This window comes from Pleurodeles waltl, chromosome 6, assembly GCF_031143425.1.
Source record: "Pleurodeles waltl isolate 20211129_DDA chromosome 6, aPleWal1.hap1.20221129, whole genome shotgun sequence".
In the NCBI taxonomy this organism is placed as follows: Eukaryota; Metazoa; Chordata; class Amphibia; order Caudata; family Salamandridae; genus Pleurodeles; species Pleurodeles waltl.
This window is the reverse complement of record NC_090445.1, coordinates 385,685,224-385,701,561: the sequence shown is the minus strand read 5'-3', so window position 1 is coordinate 385,701,561 and position 16,338 is coordinate 385,685,224. Positions and strand designations below refer to the sequence as shown.

At 40.2% G+C, this 16,338-nt stretch overlaps 7 non-coding genes across 7 annotated transcripts; all 7 read left to right on the top strand.

Moving 5' to 3' along the window:
• Positions 1–585: 585 nt before the first annotated feature.
• On the top strand, positions 586–680 carry TRNAI-UAU (transfer RNA isoleucine (anticodon UAU)). Its single transcript has 2 exons — positions 586–623; positions 645–680. It is a non-coding gene; the product is annotated as a tRNA-Ile (tRNA).
• A 2,308-nt stretch (positions 681–2,988) lies between these two features.
• On the top strand, positions 2,989–3,083 carry TRNAI-UAU (transfer RNA isoleucine (anticodon UAU)). Its single transcript has 2 exons — positions 2,989–3,026; positions 3,048–3,083. It is a non-coding gene; the product is annotated as a tRNA-Ile (tRNA).
• Positions 3,084–5,380: 2,297 nt separating this feature from the next.
• On the top strand, positions 5,381–5,475 carry TRNAI-UAU (transfer RNA isoleucine (anticodon UAU)). Its single transcript has 2 exons — positions 5,381–5,418; positions 5,440–5,475. It is a non-coding gene; the product is annotated as a tRNA-Ile (tRNA).
• Positions 5,476–7,784: 2,309 nt separating this feature from the next.
• On the top strand, positions 7,785–7,879 carry TRNAI-UAU (transfer RNA isoleucine (anticodon UAU)). The gene is made up of 2 exons: positions 7,785–7,822; positions 7,844–7,879. It is a non-coding gene; the product is annotated as a tRNA-Ile (tRNA).
• A 2,301-nt stretch (positions 7,880–10,180) lies between these two features.
• Positions 10,181–10,275, top strand: TRNAI-UAU (transfer RNA isoleucine (anticodon UAU)). Its single transcript has 2 exons — positions 10,181–10,218; positions 10,240–10,275. It is a non-coding gene; the product is annotated as a tRNA-Ile (tRNA).
• Positions 10,276–12,583: 2,308 nt separating this feature from the next.
• On the top strand, positions 12,584–12,678 carry TRNAI-UAU (transfer RNA isoleucine (anticodon UAU)). The gene is made up of 2 exons: positions 12,584–12,621; positions 12,643–12,678. It is a non-coding gene; the product is annotated as a tRNA-Ile (tRNA).
• Positions 12,679–14,976: 2,298 nt separating this feature from the next.
• Positions 14,977–15,071, top strand: TRNAI-UAU (transfer RNA isoleucine (anticodon UAU)). Its single transcript has 2 exons — positions 14,977–15,014; positions 15,036–15,071. It is a non-coding gene; the product is annotated as a tRNA-Ile (tRNA).
• The last annotated feature ends 1,267 nt before the right edge of the window (positions 15,072–16,338 follow it).

The following is a 16,338-nucleotide window of genomic DNA, read 5'->3' as shown; positions in this document are numbered from 1 at the left end:
GGATCATCTAACGATTTTTGGATGTGTCTCGAAAGAGAGCGTGATTATACTGGGAGCAGTGCTGACCTTCAAAAACCAACATGATCGGACTTTGACGATGGAGGGATTTGTATCCACACATGCAGAGCACACTGTATGGGCAGTCCGCCACCTTAACCACTCACCCACTTCATCCACCCTGTAACAGGATTTAAAGCATTTGTACACATGAGGTACTCTGTTGACACTAGTCTGTAGCTAAAATGAAAACAGTTGAAGTAAGATATCCAACTACCCACCTTCCCCCAACTTGGGTCCAACATATCATTTTCTGGCTAAATTCCTCCTTTGTGCTTATGAGACATAACAATTAGATTCCCCTAGACTGTGTCGGAACTGACAAGATATAATTGAATGTGGTTTTCAAAAGACTGAATTTTATGTTACAGGACAATTATAGAATCTTTTCCGGTTCCACTGTAATTGTAGTAATCAGGGTAACATGTTTGCATGTGAGCTGATCTTGCATACGGTATGTTGATGACGATCCTGTCGTCTACTAAGTCACCTCTAGGTGGCGCAGTTGGACTCATGGTGTATGTGTGAGCTCCAGTGGCGCAATCGGTTAGCGCGCGGTACTTATACAGCAGTACTTGCACTGAGCCATGCCGAGGTTGTGAGTTCGAGCCTCACCTGGAGCAACTGCATTAACTTTTTTAAATCATTTCAATGAAAGGAAAAATTAAACTCAGATTAAAGATGGCGCTTGCTAAAGATTATTTACTTCTATTCAGAATCTTCCTGTCTAACTCCTCCGGGTCCCTAGGATCACATCACCTTCGGGACGATTCGTTTCACTGCATTATGATGTGCTGACTTGTGAACTATGCATTCACATCAGTGTATTCAAAAATAAATTTGCTAAATAACAAGAATAATAAAAACAGTATAGTCGCATGAATAGCCATAAATTGAAGTGCTGCAAAAAATGTTGATCAACCAAATTGAATAAAATATAACTCATATAAATGGCAAAAGGATAGCATCATCACACAAAGGCCTTAGCCAAATATGCTATTCCTCTAAAGTAGATTGTACCTCTTGTGTGCTGTGATTGTTCCTCCAATACAAAATTCATTTTTAATTTGTCTGCAATTTTGAAAAATAATGCCTGCTAGAAGTCAACTTTTTAAAATGATTTCATTCATGACACGTATTTCTCTAACCTGTGATTGTGGTCCCTGCTCAATTTCTCTTTTCCTCATCCCCATCCTGATTCTACTTCTTGAGACACCAGGTTCACTTCTTTATCCATCCCAACCAATCAAGGTCACCAAATCTATCAAACAAGTCTGCCTGCATTCACTTTCACTTTAAGTACAAGATAAGTTGTATCATTTGAACAGAGAGCATGAGAAAAGGAAGTTTATGGTGAGTGGTGGCTGGGGTTTTGAGGATTCACCTCATTTTCCTGAGAGCCGAGGTATCTGGGAGCTATAGTGTTTTGAGAGGAAAGAAATTAAAATCTCCAAGGTGCCACTGCTCGAGCCCTATAACGCTCGTTATGTGGAAGCAGATTGAGCAGAAAGAGAGGTCAGATACTCGCTCAACCTTTCCAAGGGACGGTAAACATTGAGTTATTATCTGGTTTTGCCTAGCAGGGTGAGAACAGCGTTTGTCAGGCGTTTGTCAGGCAATGGAAGGGGAGACGAATGAGTCGTAGTTCTCTGGTATTATTCAAGTCTTCTTGCTAAGATAAAAGCAGAAAAGGGAACGTTGACAATAAGCAAGCTCAAAACGAGGTGTGATTCCTAGGTGAAATAACTTGAAAAGAGTTAAGATTTAAAAGATAAACAGAAGATCCTGATGAGGATTGAACTCGTGTCCCCTGGTTCCAAAAAATCCGTGCTTTGCCACCGAGCTACAAAGCCGGAGGTTTTCCATATCTCAGAGTGCCATATGTAGTCTTAAGGCAGAATGTGGCCAGCTGTGAGTTTCAGAGTATGAGTGGAAACCTATGTACTTATGAATGTCAACATATAGGCACACATTAAACTACATTCTTAAGGCACTTTTCGTGGAAGGTGGCAAAACTCTATATTCTTAGGAGAATATTAAAGTACTCACATTACTCAGGATATGGATATCAGTAGTTAGTATCTCTGCAATCTGAGACATTTACAGGAAACTACTCATCAGAAGGGATATGTCAGTGCAGGGCAGACATAAATAAATGGCTCTTCAAACAGCTGACACTTTAGTAGTAAGAGCTGCTTTCTATTCCTTCCAGATATCCAAACTAAGTAGAAGGCCATGCTTGAAGGAAAGACATTCTTCTGGGCTCTCCATGAAAGACTAACTTTCTAATAAACACAACACCCTCTATTTTATTTAATGTATTTGCTACAATGGATTAGCCAGATGGGATCATCTAACGATTTCTGGATGTGTCTTGAAAGAGAGCGTAATTATACTGGGAGCAGTGCTGACCTTCAAAAACCAACATGATCGGACTTTGACGATGGTGGGATTTGAATCCACACATGCAGAGCACACTGTATGGGCAGTCCGCCACCTTAACCACTCACCCACTTCATCCACCCTGGAACAGGATTTAAAGCATTTGTACACACGAGGTACTCTGTTGACACTAATCTGTAGCTAAAATGAAAACAGTTGAAGTAAGATATCCAACTACCCACCTTCCCCCAACTTGGGTCCAACATATCATTTTCTGGCTAAATTCCTACTTTGTGCTTATGAGACATAACAATTAGATTCCCCTAGACTTTGTCGGAACTGACGAGATATAATTGAATGTGGTTTTCAAAAGACTGAATTTTATGTTACAGGACAATTATAGAATCTTTTCCGGTTCCACTGTAATTGTAGTAATCAGGGTAACATGTTTGCATGTGAGCTGATCTTGCATACGGTATGTTGATGACGATCCTGTCGTCTACTAAGTCACCTCTAGGTGGCGCAGTTGGACTCATGGTGTATGTGTGAGCTCCAGTGGCGCAATCGGTTAGCGCGCGGTACTTATACAGCAGTACTTGCACTGAGCCATGCCGAGGTTGTGAGTTTGAGCCTCACCTGGAGCAACTGCATTAACTTTTTTAAATCATTTCAATGAAAGGAAAAATTAAACTCAGATTAAAGATGGCGCTTGCTAAAGATTATTTACTTCTATTCAGAATCTTCCTGTCTAACTCCTCCGGGTCCCTAGGATCACATCGCCTTCGGGACGATTCGTTTCACTGCATTATGATGTGCTGACTTGTGAACTATGCATTCACATCAGTGTATTCAAAAAGAAATTTGCTAAATAACAAGAATAATAAAAACAGTATAGTCGCATGAATAGCCATAAATTGAAGAGCTGCAAAAAATGTCGATCAACCAAATTGAATAAAATATAACTCATATAAATGGCAAAAGGATAGCATCATCACACAAAGGCCTTAGCCAAATATGCTATTCCTCTAAAGTAGATTGTACCTCTTGTGTGCTGTGATTGTTCCTCCAATACAAAATTCATTTTTAATTTGTCTGCAATTTTGAAAAATAATGCCTGCTAGAAGTCAACTTTTTAAAATGATTTCATTCATGACACGTATTTCTCTAACCTGTGATTGTGGTCCATGCTCAATTTCTCTTTTCCTCATCCCCATCCTGATTCTACTTCTTGAGACACCAGGTTCACTTCTTTATCCATCCCAACCAATCAAGGTCACCAAATCTATCAAACAAGTCTGCCTGCATTCACTTTCACTTTAAGTACAAGATAAGTTGTATCATTTGAACAGAGAGCATGAGAAAAGGAAGTTTATGGTGAGTGGTGGCTGGGGTTTTGAGGATTCACCTCATTTTCCTGAGAGCCGAGGTATCTGGGAGCTATAGTGTTTTGAGAGGAAAGAAATTAAAATCTCCAAGGTGCCACTGCTCGAGCCCTATAACGCTCGTTATGTGGAAGCAGATTGAGCAGAAAGAGAGGTCAGATACTCGCTCAACCTTTCCAAGGGACGGTAAACATTGAGTTATTATCTGGTTTTGCCTTGCAGGGTGAGAACAGCGTTTGTCAGGCAATCGGAAGGGGAGACGAATGAGTCGTAGTTCTCTGGTATTATTCAAGTCTTCTTGTTAAGATAAAAGCAGAAAAGGGAACGTTGACAATAAGCAAGCTTAAAACGAGGTGTGATTCCTAGGTGAAATAACTTGAAAAGAGTTAAGATTTAAAAGATAAACAGAAGACCCTGATGAGGATTGAACTCGTGTCCCCTGGTTCCAAAAAATTAGTGCTTTGCCACTGAGCTACAAAGCCAGACGGTTTCCGATCTCAGAGTGCCATATGTAGTCTTAAGGCAGAATGTGGCCAGCTGTGAGTTTCAGAGTATGAGTGGAAGCCTATGTACTTATGAATGTCAACATATAGGCACAAATTAAACTACATTCTTAAGGCACTTTTGTTGGAAGGTGGCAAAACTCTATATTCTTAGGAGAATATTAAAGTACTCACATTACTCAGGATATGGATATCAGTAGTTAGTATCTCTGCAATCTGAGACATAAACAGGAAACTGCTCATCAGAAGGGATATGTCAGTGCAGGGCAGACATAAATAAATGGCTCTTCAAACAGCTGACACTTTAGTAGTAAGAGCTGCTTTCTATTCCTTCCAGATATCCAAACTAAGTAGAAGGCCATGCTTGAAGGAAAGACATTCTTCTGGGCTCTCCATGAAAGACTAACTTTCTAATAAACACAACACCCTCTATTTTATTTAATGTATTTGCTACAATGGATTAGCCAGATGGGATCATCTAACGATTTCTGGATGTGTCTCGAAAGAGAGCGTGATTATACTGGGAGCAGTGCTGACCTTCAAAAACCAACATGATCGGACTTTGACGATGGTGGGATTTGTATCCACACATGCAGAGCACACTGTATGGGCAGTCCGCCACCTTAACCACTCACCCACTTCATCCACCCTGTAACATGATTTAAAGCATTTGTACACACGAGGTACTCTGTTGACACTAGTCTGTAGCTAAAATGAAAACAGTTGAAGTAAGATATCCAACTACCCACCTTCCCCCAACTTGGGTCCAACATATCATTTTCTGGCTAAATTCCTCCTTTGTGCTTATGAGACATAACAATTAGATTCCCCTAGACTTTGTCGGAACTGACGAGATATAATTGAATGTGGTTTTCAAAAGACTGAATTTTATGTTACAGGACATTTATAGAATCTTTTCCGGTTCCACTGTAATTGTAGTAATCAGGGTAACATGTTTGCATGTGAGCTGATCTTGCATACGGTATGTTGATGACGATCCTGTCGTCTATGAAGTCACCTCTAGGTCACGCAGTTGGACTCATGATGTATGTGTGAGCTCCAGTGGCGCAATCGATTAGCGCGCGGTACTTATACAGCAATACTTGCACTGAGCCATGCCGAGGTTGTGAGTTCGAGCCTCACCTCGAGCAACTGCATTATCTTTTTTAAATCATTACACTGAAAGGAAAAATTAAACTCAGATTAAAGATGGCGCTTGCTAAAGATTATTCACTTCTATTCAGAATCTTCCTGTCTGACTCCTCCGGGTCCCTAGGATCACATCGCCTTCGGGACGATTCGTTTCACTGCATTATGATGTGCTGACTTGTGAACTATGCATTCACATCAGTGTATTCAAAAAGAAATTTGCTAAATAACAAGAATAATAAAAACAGTATAGTCGCATGAATAGCCATAAATTGAAGAGCTGCAAAAAATGTTGATCAACCAAATTGAATAAAATATTACTCATATAAATGGCAAAAGGATAGCATCATCACACAAAGGCCTTAGCCAAATATGCTATTCCTCTAAAGTAGATTGTACCTCTTGTGTGCTGTGATTGTTCCTCCAATCCAAAATTCATTTTTAATTTGTCTGCAATTTTGAAAAATAATGCCTGCTAGAAGTCAACTTTTTAAAATGATTTCATTCATGACACGTATTTCTCTAACCTGTGATTGTGGTCCATGCTCAATTTCTCTTTTCCTCATCCCCATCCTGATTCTACTTCTTGAGACACCAGGTTCACTTCTTTATCCACCCCAACCAATCAAGGTCACCAAATCTATCAAACAAGTCTGCCTGCATTCACTTTCACTTTAAGTACAAGATAAGTTGTATCATTTGAACAGAGAGCATGAGAAAAGGAAGTTTATGGTGAGTGGTGGCTGGGGTTTTGAGGATTCACCTCATTTTCCTGAGAGCCGAGGTATCTGGGAGCTATAGTGTTTTGAGAGGAAAGAAATTAAAATCTCCAAGGTGCCACTGCTCGAGCCCTATAACGCTCGTTATGTGGAAGCAGATTGAGCAGAAAGAGAGGTCAGATACTCGCTCAACCTTTCCAAGGGACGGTAAACATTGAGTTATTATCTGGTTTTGCCTAGCAGGGTGAGAACAGCGTTTGTCAGGCGTTTGTCAGGCAATCGGAAGGGGAGACGAATGAGTCGTAGTTCTCTGGTATTATTCAAGTCTTCTTGCTAAGATAAAAGCAGAAAAGGGAACGTTGACAATAAGCAAGCTCAAAACGAGGTGTGATTCCTAGGTGAAATAACTTGAAAAGAGTTAAGATTTAAAAGATAAACAGAAGATCCTGATGACGATTGAACTCGTGTCCCCTGGTTCCAAAAAATCCGTGCTTTGCCACCGAGCTACAAAGCCGGAGGTTTTCCATATCTCAGAGTGCCATATGTAGTCTTAAGGCAGAATGTGGCCAGCTGTGAGTTTCAGAGTATGAGTGGAAACCTATGTACTTATGAATGTCAACATATAGGCACACATTAAACTACATTCTTAAGGCACATTTCGTGGAAGGTGGCAAAACTCTATATTCTTAGGAGAATATTAAAGTACTCACATTACTCAGGATATGGATATCAGTAGTTAGTATCTCTGCAATCTGAGACATTTACAGGAAACTACTCATCAGAAGGGATATGTCAGTGCAGGGCAGACATAAATAAATGGCTCTTCAAACAGCTGACACTTTAGTAGTAAGAGCTGCTTTCTATTCCTTCCAGATATCCAAACTAAGTAGAAGGCCATGCTTGAAGGAAAGACATTCTTCTGGGCTCTCCATGAAAGACTAACTTTCTAATAAACACAACACACTCTATTTTATTTAATGTATTTGCTACAATGGATTAGCCAGATGGGATCATCTAACGATTTCTGGATGTGTCTCGAAAGAGAGCGTAATTATACTGGGAGCAGTGCTGACCTTCAAAAACCAACATGATCGGACTTTGACGATGGTGGGATTTGTATCCACACATGCAGAGCACACTGTATGGGCAGTCCGCCACCTTAACCACTCACCCACTTCATCCACCCTGGAACAGGATTTAAAGCATTTGTACACACGAGGTACTCTGTTGACACTAGTCTGTAGCTAAAATGAAAACAGTTGAAGTAAGATATCCAACTACCCACCTTCCCCCAACTTGGGTCCAACATATCATTTTCTGGCTAAATTCCTACTTTGTGCTTATGAGACATAACAATTAGATTCCCCTAGACTTTGTCGGAACTGACGAGATATAATTGAATGTGGTTTTCAAAAGACTGAATTTTATGTTACAGGACAATTATAGAATCTTTTCCGGTTCCACTGTAATTGTAGTAATCAGGGTAACATGTTTGCATGTGAGCTGATCTTGCATACGGTATGTTGATGACGATCCTGTCGTCTACTAAGTCACCTCTAGGTGGCGCAGTTGGACTCATGGTGTATGTGTGAGCTCCAGTGGCGCAATCGGTTAGCGCGCGGTACTTATACAGCAGTACTTGCACTGAGCCATGCCGAGGTTGTGAGTTCGAGCCTCACCTGGAGCAACTGCATTATCTTTTTTAAATCATTTCAATGAAAGGAAAAATTAAACTCAGATTAAAGATGGCGCTTGCTAAAGATTATTTACTTCTATTCAGAATCTTCCTGTCTAACTCCTCCGGGTCCCTAGGATCACATCGCCTTCGGGACGATTCGTTTCACTGCATTATGATGTGCTGACTTGTGAACTATGCATTCACATCAGTGTATTCAAAAAGAAATTTGCTAAATAACAAGAATAATAAAAACAGTATAGTCGCATGAATAGCCATAAATTGAAGAGCTGCAAAAAATGTTGATCAACCAAATTGAATAAAATATAACTCATATAAATGGCAAAAGGATAGCATCATCACACAAAGGCCTTAGCCAAATATGCTATTCCTCTAAAGTAGATTGTACCTCTTGTGTGCTGTGATTGTTCCTCCAATACAAAATTCATTTTTAATTTGTCTGCAATTTTGAAAAATAATGCCTGCTAGAAGTCAACTTTTTAAAATGATTTCATTCATGACACGTATTTCTCTAACCTGTGATTGTGGTCCATGCTCAATTTCTCTTTTCCTCATCCCCATCCTGATTCTACTTCTTGAGACACCAGGTTCACTTCTTTATCCACCCCAACCAATCAAGGTCACCAAATCTATCAAACAAGTCTGCCTGCATTCACTTTCACTTAAAGTACAAGATAAGTTGTATCATTTGAACAGAGAGCATGAGAAAAGGAAGTTTATGGTGAGTGGTGGCTGGGGTTTTGAGGATTCACCTCATTTTCCTGAGAGCCGAGGTATCTGGGAGCTATAGTGTTTTGAGAGGAAATAAATTAAAATCTCCAAGGTGCCACTGCTCGAGCCCTATAACGCTCGTTATGTGGAAGCAGATTGAGCAGAAAGAGAGGTCAGATACTCGCTCAACCTTTCCAAGGGACGGTAAACATTGAGTTATTATCTGGTTTTGCCTAGCAGGGTGAGAACAGCGTTTGTCAGGCGTTTGTCAGGCAATCGGAAGGGGAGACGAATGAGTCGTAGTTCTCTGGTATTATTCAAGTCTTCTTGCTAAGATAAAAGCAGAAAAGGGAACGTTGACAATAAGCAAGCTTAAAACGAGGTGTGGTTCCTAGGTGAAATAACTTGAAAAGAGTTAAGATTTAAAAGATAAACAGAAGATCCTGATGAGGATTGAACTCGTGTCCCCTGGTTCCAAAAAATCCGTGCTTTGCCACTGAGCCGGAGGATTTCCATATCTCAGAGTGCCATATGTAGTCTTAAGGCAGAATGTGGCCAGCTGTGAGTTTCAGAGTATGAGTGGAAACCTATGTACTTATGAATGTCAACATATAGGCACACATTAAACTACATTCTTAAGGCACTTTTCGTGGAAGGTGGCAAAACTCTATATTCTTAGGAGAATATTAAAGAACTCACATTACTCAGGATACGGATATCAGTAGTTAGTATCTCTGCAATCTGAGACATTTACAGGAAACTACTCATCAGAAGGGATATGTCAGTGCAGGGCAGACATAAATAAATGGCTCTTCAAACAGCTGACACTTTAGTAGTAAGAGCTGCTTTCTATTCCTTCCAGATATCCAAACTAAGTAGAAGGCCATGCTTGAAGGAAAGACATTCTTCTGGGCTCTCCATGAAAGACTAACTTTCTAATAAACACAACACCCTCTATTTTATTTAATGTATTTGCTACAATGGATTAGCCAGATGGGATCATCTAACGATTTCTGGATGTGTCTCGAAAGAGAGCGTAATTATACTGGGAGCAGTGCTGACCTTCAAAAACCAACATGATCGGACTTTGACGATGGTGGGATTTGTATCCACACATGCAGAGCACACTGTATGGGCAGTCCGCCACCTTAACCACTCACCCACTTCATCCACCCTGTAACAGGATTTAAAGCATTTGTTAACATGAGGTACTCTGTTGACACTAGTCTGTAGCTAAAATTAAAACAGTTGAAGTAAGATATCCAACTACCCACCTTCCCCCAACTTGGGTCCAACATATCATTTTCTGGCTAAATTCCTCCTTTGTGCTTATGAGACATAACAATTAGATTCCCCTAGACTTTGTCGGAACTGACGAGATATAATTGAATGTGGTTTTCAAAAGACTGAATTTTATGTTACAGGACAATTATAGAATCTTTTCCGGTTCCACTGTAATTGTAGTAATCAGGGTAACATGTTTGCATGTGAGCTGATCTTGCATACGGTATGTTGATGACGATCCTGTCGTCTACTAAGTCACCTCTAGGTGGCGCAGTTGGACTCATGGTGTATGTGTGAGCTCCAGTGGCGCAATCGATTAGCGCGCGGTACTTATACAGCAATACTTGCACTGAGCCATGCCGAGGTTGTGAGTTCGAGCCTCACCTCGAGCAACTGCATTATCTTTTTTAAATCATTACACTGAAAGGAAAAATTAAACTCAGATTAAAGATGGCGCTTGCTAAAGATTATTCACTTCTATTCAGAATCTTCCTGTCTGACTCCTCCGGGTCCCTAGGATCACATCACCTTCGGGACGATTCGTTTCACTGCATTATGATGTGCTGACTTGTGAACTATGCATTCACATCAGTGTATTCAAAAAGAAATTTGCTAAATAACAAGAATAATAAAAACAGTATAGTCGCATGAATAGCCATAAATTGAAGAGCTGCAAAAAATGTTGATCAACCAAATTGAATAAAATATAACTCATATAAATGGCAAAAGGATAGCATCATCACACAAAGGCCTTAGCCAAATATGCTATTCCTCTAAAGTAGATTGTACCTCTTGTGTGCTGTGATTGTTCCTCCAATACTAAATTCATTTTTAATTTGTCTGCAATTTTGAAAAATAATGCCTGCTAGAAGTCAACTTTTTAAAATGATTTCATTCATGACACGTATTTCTCTAACCTGTGATTGTGGTCCATGCTCAATTTCTCTTTTCCTCATCCCCATCCTGATTCTACTTCTTGAGACACCAGGTTCACTTCTTTATCCACCCCAACCAATCAAGGTCACCAAATCTATCAAACAAGTCTGCCTGCATTCACTTTCACTTTAAGTACAAGATAAGTTGTATCATTTGAACAGAGAGCATGAGAAAAGGAAGTTTATGGTGAGTGGTGGCTGGGGTTTTGAGGATTCACCTCATTTTCCTGAGAGCCGAGGTATCTGGGAGCTATAGTGTTTTGAGAGGAAAGAAATTAAAATCTCCAAGGTGCCACTGCTCGAGCCCTATAACGCTCGTTATGTGGAAGCAGATTGAGCAGAAAGAGAGGTCAGATACTCGCTCAACCTTTCCAAGGGACGGTAAACATTGAGTTATTATCTGGTTTTGCCTAGCAGGGTGAGAACAGCGTTTGTCAGGCGTTTGTCAGGCAATCGGAAGGGGAGACGAATGAGTCGTAGTTCTCTGGTATTATTCAAGTCTTCTTGCTAAGATAAAAGTAGAAAAGGGAACGTTGACAATAAGCAAGCTTAAAACGAGGTGTGATTCCTAGGTGAAATAACTTGAAAAGAGTTAAGATTTAAAAGATAAACAGAAGACCCTGATGAGGATTGAACTCGTGTCCCCTGGTTCCAAAAAATCAGTGCTTTGCCACTGAGCTACAAAGCCAGACGGTTTCCGATCTCAGAGTGCCATATGTAGTCTTAAGGCAGAATGTGGCCAGCTGTGACTTTCAGAGTATGAGTGGAAGCCTATGTACTTATGAATGTCAACATATAGGCACAAATTAAACTACATTCTTAAGGCACTTTTCTTGGAAGGTGGCAAAACTCTATATTCTTAGGAGAATATTAAAGTACTCACATTACTCAGGATATGGATATCAGTAGTTAGTATCTCTGCAATCTGAGACATTTACAGGAAACTGCTCATCAGAAGGGATATGTCAGTGCAGGGCAGACATAAATAAATGGCTCTTCAAACAGCTGACACTTTAGTAGTAAGAGCTGCTTTCTATTCCTTCCAGATATCCAAACTAAGTAGAAGGCCATGCTTGAAGGAAAGACATTCTTCTGGGCTCTCCATGAAAGACTAACTTTCTAATAAACACAAAACCCTCTATTTTATTTAATGTATTTGCTACAATGGATTAGCCAGATGGGATCATCTAACGATTTCTGGATGTGTCTCGAAAGAGAGCGTAATTATACTGGGAGCAGTGCTGACCTTCAAAAACCAACATGATCGGACTTTGACGATGGTGGGATTTGTATCCACACATGCAGAGCACACTGTATGGGCAGTCCGCCACCTTAACCACTCACCCACTTCATCCACCCTGTAACATGATTTAAAGCATTTGTACACACGAGGTACTCTGTTGACACTAGTCTGTAGCTAAAATGAAAACAGTTGAAGTAAGATATCCAACTACCCACCTTCCCCCAACTTGGGTCCAACATATCATTTTCTGGCTAAATTCCTCCTTTGTGCTTATGAGACATAACAATTAGATTCCCCTAGACTTTGTCGGAACTGACAAGATATAATTGAATGTGGTTTTCAAAAGACTGAATTTTATGTTACAGGACAATTATAGAATCTTTTCCGGTTCCACTGTAATTGTAGTAATCAGGGTAACATGTTTGCATGTGAGCTGATCTTGCATACGGTATGTTGATGACGATCCTGTCGTCTACTAAGTCACCTCTAGGTGGCGCAGTTGGACTCATGGTGTATGTGTGAGCTCCAGTGGCGCAATCGGTTAGCGCGCGGTACTTATACAGCAGTACTTGCACTGAGCCATGCCGAGGTTGTGAGTTCGAGCCTCACCTGGAGCAACAGCATTAACTTTTTTAAATCATTTCAATGAAAGGAAAAATTAAACTCAGATTAAAGATGGCGCTTGCTAAAGATTATTCACTTCTATTCAGAATCTTCCTGTCTAACTCCTCCGGGTCCCTAGGATCACATCACCTTCGGGACGATTCGTTTCACTGCATTATGATGTGCTGACTTGTGAACTATGCATTCACATCAGTGTATTCAAAAAGAAATTTGCTAAATAACTTGAATAATAAAAACAGTATAGTCGCATGAATAGCCATAAATTGAAGAGCTGCAAAAAATGTTGATCAACCAAATTGAATAAAATATAACTCATATAAATGGCAAAAGGATAGCATCATCACACAAAGGCCTTAGCCAAATATGCTATTCCTCTAAAGTAGATTGTACCTCTTGTGTGCTGTGATTGTTCCTCCAATACAAAATTCATTTTTAATTTGTCTGCAATTTTGAAAAATAATGCCTGCTAGAAGTCAACTTTTTAAAATGATTTCATTCATGACACGTATTTCTCTAACCTGTGATTGTGGTCCCTGCTCAATTTCTCTTTTCCTCATCCCCATCCTGATTCTACTTCTTGAGACACCAGGTTCACTACTTTATCCATCCCAACCAATCAAGGTCACCAAATCTATCAAACAAGTCTGCCTGCATTCACTTTCACTTTAAGTACAAGATAAGTTGTATCATTTGAACAGAGAGCATGAGAAAAGGAAGTTTATGGTGAGTGGTGGCTGGGGTTTTGAGGATTCACCTCATTTTCCTGAGAGCCGAGGTATCTGGGAGCTATAGTGTTTTGAGAGGAAAGAAATTAAAATCTCCAAGGTGCCACTGCTCGAGCCCTATAACGCTCGTTATGTGGAAGCAGATTGAGCAGAAAGAGAGGTCAGATACTCGCTCAACCTTTCCAAGGGACGGTAAACATTGAGTTATTATCTGGTTTTGCCTTGCAGGGTGAGAACAGCGTTTGTCAGGCAATCGGAAGGGGAGACGAATGAGTCGTAGTTCTCTGGTATTATTCAAGTCTTCTTGTTAAGATAAAAGCAGAAAAGGGAACGTTGACAATAAGCAAGCTTAAAACGAGGTGTGATTCCTAGGTGAAATAACTTGAAAAGAGTTAAGATTTAAAAGATAAACAGAAGATCCTGATGACGATTGAACTCGTGTCCCCTGGTTCCAAAAAATCCGTGCTTTGCCACCGAGCTACAAAGCCGGAGGTTTTCCATATCTCAGAGTGCCATATGTAGTCTTAAGGCAGAATGTGGCCAGCTGTGAGTTTCAGAGTATGAGTGGAAACCTATGTACTTATGAATGTCAACATATAGGCACACATTAAACTACATTCTTAAGGCACATTTCGTGGAAGGTGGCAAAACTCTATATTCTTAGGAGAATATTAAAGTACTCACATTACTCAGGATATGGATATCAGTAGTTAGTATCTCTGCAATCTGAGACATTTACAGGAAACTACTCATCAGAAGGGATATGTCAGTGCAGGGCAGACATAAATAAATGGCTCTTCAAACAGCTGACACTTTAGTAGTAAGAGCTGCTTTCTATTCCTTCCAGATATCCAAACTAAGTAGAAGGCCATGCTTGAAGGAAAGACATTCTTCTGGGCTCTCCATGAAAGACTAACTTTCTAATAAACACAACACACTCTATTTTATTTAATGTATTTGCTACAATGGATTAGCCAGATGGGATCATCTAACGATTTCTGGATGTGTCTCGAAAGAGAGCGTAATTATACTGGGAGCAGTGCTGACCTTCAAAAACCAACATGATCGGACTTTGACGATGGTGGGATTTGTATCCACACATGCAGAGCACACTGTATGGGCAGTCCGCCACCTTAACCACTCACCCACTTCATCCACCCTGGAACAGGATTTAAAGCATTTGTACACACGAGGTACTCTGTTGACACTAGTCTGTAGCTAAAATGAAAACAGTTGAAGTAAGATATCCAACTACCCACCTTCCCCCAACTTGGGTCCAACATATCATTTTCTGGCTAAATTCCTACTTTGTGCTTATGAGACATAACAATTAGATTCCCCTAGACTTTGTCGGAACTGACGAGATATAATTGAATGTGGTTTTCAAAAGACTGAATTTTATGTTACAGGACAATTATAGAATCTTTTCCGGTTCCACTGTAATTGTAGTAATCAGGGTAACATGTTTGCATGTGAGCTGATCTTGCATACGGTATGTTGATGACGATCCTGTCGTCTACTAAGTCACCTCTAGGTGGCGCAGTTGGACTCATGGTGTATGTGTGAGCTCCAGTGGCGCAATCGGTTAGCGCGCGGTACTTATACAGCAGTACTTGCACTGAGCCATGCCGAGGTTGTGAGTTCGAGCCTCACCTGGAGCAACTGCATTATCTTTTTTAAATCATTTCAATGAAAGGAAAAATTAAACTCAGATTAAAGATGGCGCTTGCTAAAGATTATTTACTTCTATTCAGAATCTTCCTGTCTAACTCCTCCGGGTCCCTAGGATCACATCGCCTTCGGGACGATTCGTTTCACTGCATTATGATGTGCTGACTTGTGAACTATGCATTCACATCAGTGTATTCAAAAAGAAATTTGCTAAATAACAAGAATAATAAAAACAGTATAGTCGCATGAATAGCCATAAATTGAAGAGCTGCAAAAAATGTTGATCAACCAAATTGAATAAAATATAACTCATATAAATGGCAAAAGGATAGCATCATCACACAAAGGCCTTAGCCAAATATGCTATTCCTCTAAAGTAGATTGTACCTCTTGTGTGCTGTGATTGTTCCTCCAATACAAAATTCATTTTTAATTTGTCTGCAATTTTGAAAAATAATGCCTGCTAGAAGTCAACTTTTTAAAATGATTTCATTCATGACACGTATTTCTCTAACCTGTGATTGTGGTCCATGCTCAATTTCTCTTTTCCTCATCCCCATCCTGATTCTACTTCTTGAGACACCAGGTTCACTTCTTTATCCACCCCAACCAATCAAGGTCACCAAATCTATCAAACAAGTCTGCCTGCATTCACTTTCACTTAAAGTACAAGATAAGTTGTATCATTTGAACAGAGAGCATGAGAAAAGGAAGTTTATGGTGAGTGGTGGCTGGGGTTTTGAGGATTCACCTCATTTTCCTGAGAGCCGAGGTATCTGGGAGCTATAGTGTTTTGAGAGGAAATAAATTAAAATCTCCAAGGTGCCACTGCTCGAGCCCTATAACGCTCGTTATGTGGAAGCAGATTGAGCAGAAAGAGAGGTCAGATACTCGCTCAACCTTTCCAAGGGACGGTAAACATTGAGTTATTATCTGGTTTTGCCTAGCAGGGTGAGAACAGCGTTTGTCAGGCGTTTGTCAGGCAATCGGAAGGGGAGACGAATGAGTCGTAGTTCTCTGGTATTATTCAAGTCTTCTTGCTAAGATAAAAGCAGAAAAGGGAACGTTGACAATAAGCAAGCTTAAAACGAGGTGTGGTTCCTAGGTGAAATAACTTGAAAAGAGTTAAGATTTAAAAGATAAACAGAAGATCCTGATGAGGATTGAACTCGTGTCCCCTGGTTCCAAAAAATCCGTGCTTTGCCACTGAGCCGGAGGATTTCCATATCTCAGAGTGCCATATGTAGTCTTAAGGCA